The sequence below is a fragment of the Phoca vitulina genome, unplaced genomic scaffold, assembly GCF_004348235.1.
Source record: "Phoca vitulina isolate PV1807 unplaced genomic scaffold, GSC_HSeal_1.0 scaffold3, whole genome shotgun sequence".
Lineage (NCBI taxonomy): Eukaryota > Metazoa > Chordata > Mammalia > Carnivora > Phocidae > Phoca > Phoca vitulina.
In genome coordinates this window covers 4,742,077-4,758,260 of record NW_022589706.1, presented here as the reverse complement: position 1 = coordinate 4,758,260, position 16,184 = coordinate 4,742,077, and the positions used below count along the sequence as shown (strand labels likewise).

The 16,184-nt window shown below is 42.8% G+C and overlaps 1 pseudogene; it reads right to left on the bottom strand.

The window, feature by feature from the left end:
• Window positions 1-5,926: 5,926 nt before the first annotated feature.
• On the bottom strand, window positions 5,927-7,521 carry LOC116627560 (annotated as a pseudogene).
• Window positions 7,522-16,184: the final 8,663 nt, after the last annotated feature.

Here is a 16,184-nt window from a genome sequence, read left to right as displayed (position 1 = left end):
TGGTCCAAGTAGCCAGGCCCTGGGGAAAAGTATATCTGTCACACTAAGAACCTTGAGGATCAGAATTTAATAGGCTCCTCATTAGTTGGTTAAAAAAGGGCCAGGAGAAACTTCTGGAAAAGAGATGTCCACTTTCATCTGAGTGGTCTGGTTCTCATGGACCCCCACAATAGCGGCCAGACTGCTTGGTGAACAAACAAATGTCTCATGGGTCCTCATGCAGAAAATGTTTCCCAGATGCACCAGCCCCCCCTCTGCTCACTGAGCTTGCTTTTGCAGCTGTGATGTCGGCTCTGGGCTTTGATTCACAGGCTTCTCAGCCAGAAATCCCACCTCTCTACTCCCCCCCCCCCCCAGAGAGAAAATCCCACTGTCCCTCAGGCCCAGCTGGAAACTTGCCCTTTCCATGAAGATGTCATGGAAAGGAAGATGTCCATATTCTACCTCTTCTGAAGTCTTAGACCACTCCCTGGCTGCCCCTACCACCTCAAAATCATGACCCTTTTCATGTCCCATCTCCCCATTTTGGGTAGAAATATCTTATAATTGCAATTCAGAGTTTATCCCACAGGACCACCCATCAGACATTTTTAGTTTTTTGGTAGTCTCTGGGTTATGTGAAGCCATGTCTTTTTCATTTGGGTATCCCCAGTGCTAGCATGGTGATGCATTGGGTGTGTGTTACCATCACATGCTTACTGCCAGAATGAGTCTAATTAGCTGAATGAATTCAGGTCTAGCATAGACATAGACAGTGTGCCCAGCATAGGATTTACACTATCTTATGAAGAACTAGTACAAATGAATAAAAATGCAATCGGAATACCAAGAGGGACACCATAAAGGACTAGATGAGATAATTCACAGCAGATAAATTAGTAGACCATGTCTGGCTTCACTAGTTGTAAGAAAGCAAAATGATAATGCCCTTTGCTGATGCCCTGGGACATGTACACATTTGCTGGTAGCTGGGCATCGTACATTGGTGCACACCACTGTGCATTGATAAATGTGTATTTTGAGTCATAAAACTTTCATATGCTCTGACACAATAATCCTGCTCCTGGGAATTGATTATAAGGAAATAATCCAAAATAAGGAAAAAAAAACCCTACATTTTTTTCGGAGCTCTGCTCCTTATAATTTTAAAAACAAAGCTGCAAATGCCATTTTCAGTAATAAGGGTTAAATAAAACCTGATCCGTAGATCCTTTCTGTGGAATACTCTACGGCCAATTTAAAAAGCACTTACAGGGGCGCCTGGGTGGCTCAGTCAGTTAAGCGTCTGCCTTCAGCTCAGGTCATGATCCCAGAGTCCTGGGATCGAGCCCCGCATCGGGCTCCCTGCTCAGCAGGGAGTCTGCTTCTCCCTCTCCCTCTGCCTGCTGCTCTGCCTACTTGTTCTCTCTATCTTTCTATCAAATAAATAAATAAAATCTTTAAAAAAAATAAAAAAAATAAAAAGCACTTACAGAGGTTTTGTACATAATGAGCTACCATTTAAAATATAATAGCTAATGATAAAGCAGAATATTTTCATCATTTGGTAGATACACCAACTAGGAGAAGAAACTGGGTTGAAACTAAAAGAGCTCGTTTTCAGGGTTGGGCGCATTTATTTGGCTTGTATTTTATCCTTCTTGATCCTTGGATTCTTCATCTACACAATAGACACACAAATTTTTACCTCTTAGGATGAGATATATTGCGTGCAAAATCCAGGGCCTGAGCATAAAGGGCATGCTCAATAAACGTAGATATTATCATTATTTTAGCAGAATTTACTGCACCTATAATCTAGATCAAGGAGCCAAGACTATGACAAATAGTTAAGGATGAATGGGAAAAAAATGGGCTTTGGTATTGTTCCCTATTGCTGTGGGAATTTTAGGAAGGACAGATTGTCGAGAAGATAAGGCGAGATTTTGAAGGATGGGGAGATGGGATGGGGAAAGCATCATAGGAGGTGGGGAAGACAGAGATAAGGAAGGGAGATGAGAACCAACATGGGTTATGCCAAAAGGCAGAGGTTGGCCTGATTAATAAAGAGGGCCCTTGATGTTAGGGAGTGATGGGATAAATGATGTGGACGAGATTCTGGAGGTCTTTGCCAGCATCCATTTTTGAAAGAAAGCATTCTTAAGTGAAGGTGAATATTGAATAGTAAAGTAAGATCTGGTGAAGATTGAAGCTTCTGAAACTCCTTACAGATGGAATAGAAGGAATTAACAAAGTGAGACTTCATCCTCTGCATTCCTTCCTATCCCAGCACTCTGTCAGGACATGATCTAAGATCAGTCATTTACATGTTAGTATGAATTTATTATTCTTATTTTCAACAATTGATCAAAAATTCATTGAAGAATTCCTCAAAGTATTTACAGTTTAAGTCTTATCTTTGCTATAGGATGAAATACATTGCTCCATGTGACAGGAATTCTAGTCCTTGGGGACTGTGGAGAGAGGCACATGGGTGGTGCTGACATTGAATATGTAAATTGTTAGTAATTCTACATATAATGCCACCTCTGCCATAAAGCCACTACTTTGCTTAGTTGCTCATTAATTTATTCAATCGATTGTTTATCTATCCATCCATCCGTCCAGCCATCTGTCTGTCCATTCTCCATCCATTCATCCATCCATCCATCCATCCATTTATCCATTCATCCATCCATCCATTCTCCATCCATCCATCCATCCATCCATCCGTCCATCCACTTATTTAAGCAATCTTTCATAAAGCATGAATCTTGTGCAGGCATAATGTAGGCATTGGGATTATAAAAAGAAATATGACATAGTGACAGTCTTTGTGGCTCTTGGAAAATTATGCTTGAACAAAAGCCCTCTCCAAAAATTCTGCAAAATATTTTCTGTGTAGAATTAGTTAATTAGATGAAAGAGAGTAAAACCATAAAAATATTCACAGTTATCTCTTGTCTAGAGGCTTTGACCACAGGGGGAAGCTGTGAGTCAGCTCTCATAGGCCTCCAGTGTAAACTCCATGTGGGGTGTCCTGCAAAGCTCCTCAATATTTGGCCCCCCAAACATTCCCAGTCTTATGTTCCCCACTTCCCCACCACTCTAACCCACACTGAAACTACCCCACACAAGCTCTTGCTCCTGAGCCTGCCAAACTCTTTCACATCTTTGTGTTTTCGTGAACACACCATATTTATTTTCAGTCTAGAACATTCCACTGCAGTCTCTCACTGTCCTAATACTCCTTCTCAATCCCATTGTTAGGCCAGTTTCTCCCTGGAACCTTCCTGATCTTACCCAGGTAGAGCAAACCACTGTCTCATCTATGTCCAAGAGTACTTTAGAGATGCCCTTGGTCATCGTGAGAATTGTAAAGTAGCAGATATCGGGGTGAAGTGGAAAGCATGTATGATTCCAAGAGGGATGGAGTTGACCATGAATTCTGGCTCCCATCCTCACACCCCTCTCAAACTGCTTGACCTGGGTCTGGTCATCCAACATCTCTAAATTCCTGCCTTTCTCACATTCTCACTATTTGCCTTATTGCAAACAATTACCCTTCATGGAGTTGTTGTGGGGATAAATGATGTATTAGGATGTATTGTGAGGAGCCGGTCCTGGGCCTTGTACATGGTAAGTGCTCAATATTTGTTCACTTGTGTCCTCCTATTGTCAACCTTGGTGTGCCAGACTTTGTCACGGCACCGTGAATGTCTCAAGGTGAGATTACTTGTCTGTGCATCTCTCACAACGTCCAGAGAATTCTTGCTTCTCAGAAGCAATACAGCATGGTGGCTAATAGCAGGGACTCTGGCACCAAACTCCCTGGGAGAGCCTAATGCTACTACTTGATAGCTGTGTGGCCTTGGGGATATTACTTGAGCTCTCTATGACTCGGTTTTCTTATCTGTCAAATGGGGATAATACTAGTACCCACCTCGTAGGGATGTTATAAAGTTTACATAAAGGTCTGGTCACAGTAAGCCCTCTTTAAGGTTGGCTATTATTAGTAGGTGCTCAAGAACTGTTTATTGAAAGGCCAATGAATAGATGTTAGTGTGTGATAGTCTCAGAAAGTCTGGCTAACATGAAGGTGTTTATTTGGTTCAGAATGCCTGTTTCTATTCACCTACCTATAATTAGTTTCTATTACTAGGTTATTAATAAGTTGAGAGGAATTACTTTCCTGTGACGGGCAATGTCCTGACATACTGAAGGTTAAATGCCACCGACATGTCTGACATCCACGTTGAAATTATTTTGTTGGTTTTAGTAATACGGATGAGTTCTAAAGTGAGTCGTCGGTCAGAAGTAAAGGTTTCCTGTGAAGAAGTGACCAGAAATATCTGAGCCGTGGTCTCGGAGAATGTTTGGAAATATCCCCTTCAAGTCTTAAATCTCCCACCTGAAAGAATCCATGTTGTTGGCTCTTTGAGGGGGAAATTCAACAAGACTGTAAAACCTGGGAGGAAAGAGGTCCGTCTGAGACTCTGCATCCCATTCAGCATTCAAAACAGCCCCGGATCCACGACATTGCCCGCGAAAGACCTGTGAGTTAATTATGCAAAAAGTGAAGATGTTTTTCTTCCCAACCTAGAGCTCACCCTCTGAAATTTCCACGTGATCAGTGCCTGACCCCAAGGAAAGCATTATTGTTAGTACACATATATGTTTTATTTCTGATTATGAGATTTAAAAGCATGAAGTAATATCATTTTCTGTCAAGAGGATTGGCTTAGGGAGACCTGCTGCTGGGTGTCACTTCTGCCTTGGGTTGGCTGAATGATTTTATCTATGTCTTTAATTGCTCTGAGCTTCAGCTTCCCCACCTGAATGGGAAGCAGTTGGACATTAATTATGATAGTAACAAGGATACCACTTTGCTGGCCATGTGATGACACTGGGCTAAGTGCTTTAGAATTCCTTGCATTTAATTTCCATAGCAATCCCAGACAGTAGCTACTTTTTACCCTCCTCATGTTACAGGTAAGGAATCTGAGCTCGGGAGAGTGGAGTCATTTGCCAAAAGTGTAAATAGCAGGCTCAGGAATTGAGCCTGGGCTTGTTTATGTTTCACAAATCTATGAATAATCGTTGATTTGTGACAAAGAGCCCTAACATGAATGGGGGTTTTCAGGAAGGATTAAGAGGTGACTTTCCCAGTATATTAAAAAATACGTTCGCCCCTCCTTCCCTCATTCCTTCCTTTCCTATCCCCAGTGCTTCTTCAATCAAATCTCTGGCCCATCTTCCACCTGATTAGATTTTAGTCCTTTTATTTCCCCAGAAAGGGATTCTTAGTGTCTTCTATGCTTTTTTCAAGCCCAGCTAGTATCTTTATAATCGCTATTCTGAACTCTAGTCCCGTCATCTTACTTATGTCCATACTGATTAGGTCCCGCTCGTCAGTACTGCCTCCTAGGAGTTCTCTTTTTTTTTTTTTTTAAGATTTTTTATTTATTTGTGAGAGAGAGAATGAGAGACAGAGAGCATGAGAGGGAGGAGGGTCAGAGGGAGAAGCAGACTCCCTGCTGAGCAGGGAGCCTGATGTGGGACTCGATCCCGGGACTCCAGGATCATGACCTGAGCCGAAGGCAGTCGCTTAACCAACTGAGCCACCCAGGCGCCCTAGGAGTTCTCTTTTTTGAGGTGAGTTTTTCCGTCTTGTCATTCTTTTTTTTTTTTTTTAAAGAAAAGAGTGGAATTTAATCTTTATTTACAGGACACTGCAAGAGAGGAGATTCCACATAGAAATAAGAAACCCACTGAGAGGAGGAGCTTCATACAGTTTGTACCCTTTGGAACTGGTCAAGTAGTTTCGTTGTAAAAAGTGCTACAATAACAAAACACATTTAAAAAGGGTGCTTAGTAGAGAAACAGTAAGACAAACTTCTACCAAACAGAGTACACAACAAACAACTTTCTGCCTCGGCTGTACAATCTAAAAGTTAAAAGTCCCGGGAGTGCCATCCTGAACTTGGAACGTATAGCCTTCAGAGGTAGTTTCTGGCACAACATTCTGATCTCCCTCTTCCTCCACAGAGAAACACTTCTCAATCAAGTTTAATGAAGCTTTGTACACAGACTCATTTTCATGGTTTTGTAGAGCTTCCATTTTGTCCAAACCTCCACATTCTTCCATCATTATACTAAGTTTCTCAGTTTCACCTAGTTTCTCAGCAGCCTGAAAGATGTTTGAAATGGCATCTAGAATAACCAGAATAATTTTGGTATCTTTTGCAGTTAAGAGGTTCATCAATGGTTCTATTATGCCACAATGAATGAGGTATACAATCTGTTCAACTGTCCCACCACTTGTATAGTTGGTCACAGCCCAGACAGCTTCCTTTGTGTCTTAAAGTCTGCCTTAGAGAGAACACCAATGAGGAATGGGACTAATCCATGATTCACAACTTGCTGTATCTGGTTCTGGTGACCAGCTGTGATGTTTGACATTGTCCACGTAGCTTCCTTCTGAATATTAGTTTTGGGGTTCGTTAGGAGGCTGGCAAAAACAGCAAGTGCTCCTGCATCTATTCCAACCTGAGTCTGTTCATCTGTCCCAGTGACAATATTTCTTATGGCTCTTAGTGCAGGAGTCACAATGGGCAATTCAGTAGCTCCTAGAAGCTTCACAAGCTAGGGCACAGTGAAAACTCCTGTTTTCACAACCATTTCAATCCATTCATTTGGACCATCAGTAAGGTAGGAAATGGCCCAGCAGGTATCTGCCAATACTTCTGGATCATCATGATGCAGGAGACGAACTAAGGTAGGAAGAATCTGCTCAACAGCATCTAATGGGGGCGCAGGATTCTTGTTGCGACAAAGGTTTGAAAGTGTCCAAGTAAGGTTACGTAAGTAACCACATGTTAAAGATCACATATCAGGAACTGCAAGGAGAGCCCATAGTGGGTCAACTGCACCATACTTGATAACCAAGTCTCGAAAAACTGAACCATCACCTGCAATGTTTCCTAGAGCCCATACAGCTTGTTCACTGACGCGGGCATGGGAAGATACCAACAGAGAAATGAATGCTGGGATAGCACCTCCATCTACCACAGCCTTGGTCTGTTCTGATGTCCCAGAAGCAATGTTAGTGAGAGCCCAAGCGGATTCAAACTGAATGGGACTACAGTCAGTTCTGCCCAAGAAGGACACAAATTTTGGAATCAACCCAGCCCGGATTATGTTGTCTATGAGGGGCTGTTTTTCCCTAGAAAGCAGTTTCCTAGCAGCTTGAGTAGCCTGGAGCTGGCTTTCCAAATTATTGCTATTTATGCCCTTGACAATGTCATCAAGAGACCAATTTACAGTGCCCTGGTTGTTGTGGTTTTCCTGCAGTGGAGAGGTAGCATCATCAGGAAACGAGCTTACGTTTCTCCTTTCCAGCATCTGGTCATCCTTCTTAGCTTTCCTCAGCTCCACATTAACTTCTATTCGGCGCTGCCTCATTTCTGTACTGTCTTTCCCCTTGTTCTTGAATCTGTTAAGGCGGGCAGCTGGTGAATTAGCATTCTCATTGGTGGACATGGTTACGAGACAAAGGGAGAAAGACGGCCGGCTCAGGCTTCCACAGGAGGCGGTCCGGGGCGTGCAGGCTGCGGGTCAGCTGCCCTCAAAACGTCCACCACGGATCACCCCAAAGACGGTGTCCCGTCTTGTCATTCTTTCCAGAGAAGAATAGATGAACGAGGGAACAAAATACTAAAATAGCAACAATGACCCCAGAGAATTGCACACTTGCAAAAAGTGGTTGCTTTTCTATTCGTAGAGTTGCAGCGATTCTTTTCTTAGATCTCTGAGTTGAGTTCACAGGTGTTCAGCATGATTTGATAACTAACTAGCTGAATTCCAGGGACCAGACAAAACTAGGGTCCCCTACTCCTCTGCCATCTTCCTCTGACAATCTCTGGCCCACCTTCCAGAGTGCTAAGATTCCCGGTTACCCTTCCTCTACAGTACTCTTTATTTCTCTTTGGATGTGCTTGTTATAATTGGTGTTAAATAGTTAATTATTCATTTGGTTATTAAGGTCTGTCTCTGGCTAAAACATAAGCTTCTAGAGACAGGGCTGCCTCAACATCATCAGCCTGAATCCAGAGTTTACCAACTAGCTCAGTAAACAAGGCCCATGAGAAATGTTTGTTCGAAGGTTGAAAGAATGAGGACCTACTATGTGACCCACAGTGCGGGAGGCCAGAATCATCAAAGACAGGTGGTTGGTGAACCATGGTGACATTTCTATGCAATCCCATGCCTGTCTTTCTAATTATATGCTTCCTCAAGCAGGTGGTAATAAGCTGGTGAGCATGCTCCATTGAACACCAAATGGCCACCCTTCAGGAGTGCTCTCAAAGACCCACTCTGAATTGGATGGGAGGTTATGCTTGATAATGCTTAAGGTCTGTTCATCTGTTCATTACTTCATTAGTTGATTCAATCAGCCACTCTGTTAAGCAATAATTACTGCCACAAACATTTACCGAGCACCTTGCTAGTTGCTGGTGATAGAATCGTGAATAAAAGCTTATCTTCTGGTAGAAAAAAAAACGCTAGCTGCCATTTCTGAGTACCTCCGTGAATCAGATAGGATATGTTTATGATCTCTTGTCTTCAGTATGACCCTGCAGCTTGTTAGAACCACGTCGTGAAGGAGGGAACAGGCTTAGGGATGTTAAGTGGCCTGGCTAAGGCCACACAGCTAGGAGGTGGCAGAATTAGGACTCCAACTCAGCACTAATAAGATTCTAGAATTCTATTCCACAAGAGAAAAGAACATGTGGCTGCAGATTGGGCAGCATTTTTGTGAAACTCTGAGCATTATTAAAACAACACATTCAGTTACTGGTGCAAATTTTGCTCTTCAGTGCTCTGCACTGATGCACAGAACCCCAATTCACCACTTACGGAGGTTACTGTGTAGCCGGGGATGAATGTTGGCAGCCCCATAATTAGGGTATTGTAAAGAGCACTACCACTGGGATGTGTCCCTCAGATGGCTTCACTGGGATGTTACATGGACATAGTCTAAAAGGAAGCAACAGTCCTACAGATGCATGGGGATTTAGGAGAGAGAGCTTCCCTGACAAAGAAAAATCTCACATATAAACCTTTTATTTTTTATTTCGAAGGGGAAGATGTTGTATGTTTGCTGCTTCTAGAGGGTGTCATGAAAGCTCACCATATCCTACCTCGTTCTCCCTTGGTACCAATATCAAATGATGATATTCCCTCTGGCTACAAATGGAGATTTCTTTAGAAGGCAATAAAATTCATTTTAACAATTGTTTCCCATGGTGATTGAGAACAGGATAAACAAAATTAGCCAGGAATGAGAGAATTCTTTTCACCTCTGAAGTCAAAATAGTGCTATATGACAGCTGGGCCTGAGCTGAGCGTTGGGAGCTGAGTGCACTTCCTAGCTGCGTGACCTTGGCCATGTTCTGTGACCTCTCTCTGCTTTTGCTCCTTATCCCTAAAGAAACTGGGCTGGGTGGACCTGGTCAGAGGATTTCTACTACTCTCTGAGGAGCTACAGAGATTCTGGGCAAATGCCCTGGGGAACAATGTGGGGTCCCAAAGGGACATTGGGGTTGGAGAAGATCCAGACACCACTCCTGCTTCAAGCCCAGCAGTTTGGCCCTTATTTGCTTTCTCCATTGTGGATTTAACTGGAAGGAAGCTTCCTCTGCTTTGAAGGAGATACCCTGGGTTCCAGTCACTGCCGTCCCTCCAAGGCCCCTTCTGCAGGGGTCCTGGCCACAACCAAGGTCTGGTTAAAGCCTTCATGTGGCCTTGGGTGCCTCAGTTACTTTGGAGACGTACTAGTCTGCTCACAAAGGACTGAGGACCGGGATCTGGCTTTGAGTCAGGAGTCCTGGTGCTATCAGTGTGGGCTGCAGGATGGAGCCACAGGGCCTTGCGGAGAGTTCGACTTTCAGAGGAAATTTAGCAAGTCATGAAGGAAATGACTTGCTAAATTTCTGGTGAGCTGTTAGTGAAGGGCAGTCAGTGTCAGCTTCTTTGCATGGCTGGTGGTTGAAACAGGATCCTACGTGTAGCTTCCACTCCGGTGCCTCGAAGCCAGCCCCACTGTAGTCTGCTGTGTCTCAGAAGCTTCTAGGTCCCTGTGCACCTGACACTGCTGGGATGACTAGAAGTCGGGTGTGCCAGAGACTGAGGGCAGCAAATTAAAAGGGTTGGAACCAAAGAAAGTTGTCCCCTGTGGTTTCTGCCATCTTGACAGGAGAAGCCTGGGAAGTGCTATTCTAAAGTGGTTTTCTAATACCACGTAAAGGGGTATTAGAGAGTATAGGTCAGCATTTGGGCTGTGTGACTCTAGGCAAATTACTTAAACCCTCTGAGTCTCAGCTTCTTCCTCTGTAAAATGGGAATACAAATTTTAAAGACTTCACAAGACTGTTGTAAGTTTCCGTGGTAGAGTACCCGTATAGCACTTAGCATGGAGCCTGCTTTGTAGAAAAATAGCTACTCTTCATTGATTATTTGATTCTCTGGAACATCACTATTTCCAATCCCCTGCCATTCAAATAGCGACAAAATAAAGCTAATGGATTAAGATGCCATTGACCTTCATGCCTGGGGACAGTGGTTACATGCAAGTGTGCACATGTGTTAGTGCAAATAGGATTGGCTTGAATATTACACAGAAATCATGTGAATATGTATCTCTATTTGGGCCATACAGTGCTGTGTCTATTCTAACCATGCCTTTCAGATATTAACACATGTAGTCCTGACCAATGTCAGGTTCTGCTCATTTATTTATTTAAGGAATACTCACTGAGGGTCTCCACCCCAGGTTAGGCGTTGTTCTGGATTCTGAGGATGCACATGGGACTCCTAACTCAGTGGAGTTTACTATAACAACTGGATACACACCCATTCATTCAGTGTCTATTTTGTGCCTGGCATTGTCCTAGATGATGTTCAAAATGTAAAGAAAAAGAAGTTTCTGGGCTTCAAGAAACTCACACCATGCCCAGAGGAGGAGCAATTTGTGGCAGCAAGTTACATACACCCTTACCAGCAGCTCCCAGAGAGCGCTCTCCTCCCTCAGGCTTCTCTGCTCTGCATTTCCATGGCCCATTAGGGCCCCCACTGGCAGTCCTTCCCAGGAAAAAAAAAAAAAAAGGCCATTTCCAGGGTCATCTGAGAGCTGTCATGTCAGAAATATCAAATGGGTCACTCTTATTCCAATTGTTTTTAATAAATCAAAAAAACAAAGTCAGTTTTGTAGGCAGCATGTAGGTAGGCCTTGCTTTTTACCCATTCAGTCACCCTGTGTCTTTTGAATGGAGTGTTTAGTCCATTAACATTTAAAGTAATTATTGGTTGATATGTACTTTTGCCATTTTCTTACTTGTTTTCTGGTTGCTTTTGTAGTTCTTCTCTGTTCTTGTCTTCTTCTCTTGCTCTCTTCCCTGGTGGTTTGATGGCTTTCTTTATTGTTGTTTGGATTCCTTTCTCTTTTTTGTGTATATCTATTATAGGTTTTTGATTTGTAGTTACCATTTAATTCATATATAACATGAGTATAGCAGTCTATATTAAGTTGATTTAAGAGACTCACTTCAGACCTAGAAACACATGCAGACCGAAAGGGAAGGGATGCAAAATCACCATGCAAATGGAAGTGAAAAGAAAGCCAGGGTAGCAATACTTATATCAGACTAAATACATTAAAACAAAGAATGTAGCAAGAAACAAAGAAAAAAATTGCATAATGATAAAGGGAACAATCCATTAAGAAGATGTAACAATTGTAAATATCTATGCATCCAACATGGGGGCAGCTAAATACATAAAGCAACTATTGACAGACATGAGAACATTCTATCCAAAAATAGCACCATACACATTTTTTTCAAGTGCACATGGAATATTCTCCAGGATAGATCATATAGCAGGCCACAAAACAAGTCTTAATAAATTCAAGAAGACTGAAATCATATTGTGCATCTTTTCTGACCATGAGAGTATGAAACTAGAAATTGATTACAAGAAAAAATCTGGAAAGAACACAAATACATGGAGGTTAAATAACAGACCTAAACAATGAATGGGTCAACCAAGAAATCACAGAGGAAAATAAAAAATTTATGGAAACAAATGAAAATGAAAACACAACAGTCCAAAGTCTTTGGCATGCAGCAAAAGCCATTCTCTGAGGGAAGTTTATAGCAAACAAGCCTACCTCAAGAAAGAGGAACAATCTCAAATAAACCTACCCTTACACATAAAGGAGCCGGAAAGAGGAACAAAGACAGAAGCCAGTAGAAGAAAGGAAATAAGCAAGATCAGAGCAGAAATCAATGAAATAGTGCCTAAAAAAAAAAAAAAAAAGAACAAAATAAATTGATTGAGTAAAAACAATTGACAAAAAACAATTGACCCAGAAAGGATCAATGAAACCAGGCGCTGGTTCTTTGAAAAGAGAAACAAAATCGATAAACCTTTAGCCACTCTCATCAAGAAAACAAGAGAGAGGACTCAAAAGACAAAGTCAATTTGGACAAACCCATTAGTCACCTACAGGTCTTATGTGACTTCATTTCCTGTCCAGTGAAATGGAAATGACCATCCTCTTCTTGTAGATGAGGGGTCTGAGGTTCACGGGGAGTTTCTCTCACTTGCCCCGTGGCACAGAGCTTCCTGGCGGGGCAGAGCATTGAGACAGGGGTGCGGCGACAGCCGTGTAATGTTTCCAGGAGCCTGGCCTCACTTGGAGAAAATGATACTCCCTGACCGACCATATTCTTGTTTTCCCTGCTTCTATCTGAAGCAGCAATGTTGAATCTCTTTCGTGTCATTGCTCGTTGGTGGCCAATAACCTTTCCTCTGGTGAATGTTTCCCAGTTTCGGTCACCTCTCTCCCAGCTGCCTTCTCAGTAGAGATCAATAGATCATGTCTCTCCTGGCCTCATACATTGGGATAGAGGTTTTCTATCCCACTGTGTCTATTTTTTGTTTTCCCAAAGTCCCGTGTGCTGGAATTTTAATACTGGAGTCTGTTTCCTTGTTGGGTCTTGTCTCTGTCAGCCAATGATATCACGTTTCTTTTAAACACATGGTTGGTGATTTCATTCTCTGCCACATTTGGATGCTGTTTATGGCTTCTGGGAGGGAAAAGTTAATTTCCCTTTTTGGTGTCTGATTTTCTTCTTTTAAGACGTCAACCGCTGACTTGGTTTTAGTTGGAGTCAGAGATCTTTGTGTTGAATCTCTTAGAGCCTCTGAATAATGCTCAATAGTGCTTGACCAATAATGCAGCAAGCACGCTTTGTGACGATTGCTCATATTTATTTTGGCTTTCAAGTCCTGTTGTGTCTACCGCTGTAAAAAAATCTATCCTGTCTGCTCTCTTCTCCCCATTCCCATTACTCCCTTTCCCATTTAGGCATCTGTGCCTGTCTCTTGGGCAACCACAGTGGCCTTGTAAATGGTCTCCTTGCAGCAATTCTTTCCCTGTGCCCCTCTCACCCACTTCTGCCAGGCCAATCTTCCAGAAGCACAGCTCTGATCCTGTTGCACATCGCTCAAAAACCACCCAAGATTTCCTATTCCTTAAAATGTCAGTCCACACTCCTATAGATGAGTCCTTAAAGCTCTCAGTTCAACCTTGAAGTTTCTATGAGATTTTATAAGGCTCTAAGCCAAGCAGAAGTTCTGGGAACTCCATCAAGTCTTCTAAGAAGTACTTTTCTTAACTGGTAGCTCCTGCCTGGCAACAAATGGTGTAGTATTCGCTCAGCCTAGAATCTCTCCTTTTCCCTCATCTCTACACAGCCTGGATGTCCCTCAAGGCTCAGATCAACTCCATCCCCTCCAGCAATGTCCCAGACTTCTCCAGTCCACCCTCGTGTTTCTCTTGATGCCATTCTGGTTTGAATTCCCAGTATAGTGACTGCAGTGATGTTCACTGGTTAACTGGCTTCCAATCTTTTCACACATAAGCTACAGAATCTTCCCATGTCTGTCCAGTTAGTCCAGCAGTCAAGGTTGAATTCAGATTGTTAACTGGCTCCTAAAGTTGACACTTAAGTGCTACCTCTCCCCTGACACTTACATTCTGGAGACCAGTGAAAGACTGTGGTTGGTGATGTAGGTAACTCAGAAAAGTTTTATTTCCTATGGCCTGAGTCTGATCAAGGGAAGCCTATGTATTCACATGTGGATCAGATCTTCACACGTCTTCACCAACTTTTCTCCCAAACTGTGACTCCTCAGAGGTTCAGGGTTATATAGTCCACTCTTCCGTATGGGCTGAACCAGGCTTTTGTAAATACAATTTCAGGTCCCTTGTTGCACCTTCTGATTCACTGGTCCCCTCTTTGGCCCTTTCATATAACTGTCATCGACTTCCTGGACACGTCCCTTCACTCTTTGCTCAAGCTGGCATCTGTCTCTGCATCACCCGACTTCCCATGCACTGCCACTACCCAGGAGGTCTTCTGTGTTGACACGCATGAGCCACTCAACCCTGTTCTCTTCCTCCCTGGTTCTTCTCACTTCTGGTGGCTTCCCCTCCAAGCGACCTCATTCACCCACTCTTGTGGCTACACCCTGGACTTGGTCAGTTTCTGGAACTGCTCCACCTCAGAAGTCATAAAATTCACACCTCCCACTCTCTGACCACAACTTTCCTCTCCTTCCAATTCTGTCACTCACTTGCTCTCAACTTTCTGGTTCTCTGACTCATCTACCTTCTTCTTTGTCCTACACTCTCCACTGCCCTTGTCTTTCCTCTCATCCCTATTTGCATAGATTCCACAGCTCATCTCTTCAACAACTCCCTGAACTTTAATGTCATTGCTCTACTGTCTTTTTGCCACACACATATCACAAATGGATCTTGCAGGATTCCAATCATCTGCTCTATTTGTGCCCCCACATGGCAACTGAAATTCTCTCGAGGTCAAATCCATTCCAGCCTGTAGATCAAGGCCACTGTAGATGAATGCAAACCTCTCAACTGATGCCTCAGTACTGCCCAGCTCCTGCATGCTGCTTTGCTTTTCAGGTTTCTTGTTCCTGTTCTCCAGGAATTATTTCAAATATTCTCCTCTTTTTTCAAATTTCAACCTCTACCTGTACTTTCATGCTCAGCACATACAAAAGTGATGGCCTCTCCTCATTTTCTATCATGAATCCTGAAAACTAGCATGCAGACTTGCCCTTTCTTTCATCCTGAAAGTCTTCCCATGCAGCCTTTCTGGCTTTCTCAGGACCTTTCTGTTATACTCATTCCTTCCCTGATGGTTTCCACAACATCTCCTCCTTTTCACATACCTTCTGTCAGTTTTTAAACATATTTCTTTCTTTCTCATCATTAAAGAAGAAAACAAATCCTTCTTTAACCCTATGTCCTGCTCTACCAGCCACCCCAGCCTCTTCTTCCAAAGCTATGGAAGCTACTTGGCTTGAGGAATAGAAGAAGTTCTCTATGAATTGAGCATGTGATGCTGGTTTGTGGGAGGTGGGGGATGAGGTAGGAGCTTGATGCTTAATAAACATTGATTAAACTGAGTTGAACAAACAAGTTTATTGGGTGCAAACATGTTGTTTAACAAATATGACTTAGGAGTTACACAGAACTATGACACAGAACCCTTGACTTCAAAGAACCTTCAAAGTTGAAGAAAGACATTAACAACACCTGAAGAGATAGTAGTAGTAGAGGGTAGATGCTAACTGAACTGGGTCAGTCTTCAAAGTATGTCTTAAATCTGATCCCTTCTTACTATCTCCACCTCCCCATGATAGTCTAACTCCATAGGATTTCTTTACTGGATTATTTCATTAGTTTCTTAATTGACCTCACTGCTGATATTCTTGCTTCACTTTGGACAATTCCTTTGGCTAACATTTGCCTTTTAAAATATATCACATCCTGTATCTTTTCAGCAACAAACTGTTCCCCTGGATGATAATCTTCGTTAGAGTTCAAGTCAAATCCTTACCATAATCTGCAGCCACCACCAACCCTGACATCATCATCCCTGGACCCCTAAGTGACTCCCTGGGCTCCAACCACATAGATCCCCATGCTATTTCTTAAATGCAAGTGGACCACTACCCAGGGACTTTGTATTTACTACCATTGCTTCTTGGCAGGGAACTTCCCCAAATATTGCCTTGGCTACTCCGTCACTTCTTTTAGGTTTTGGTTC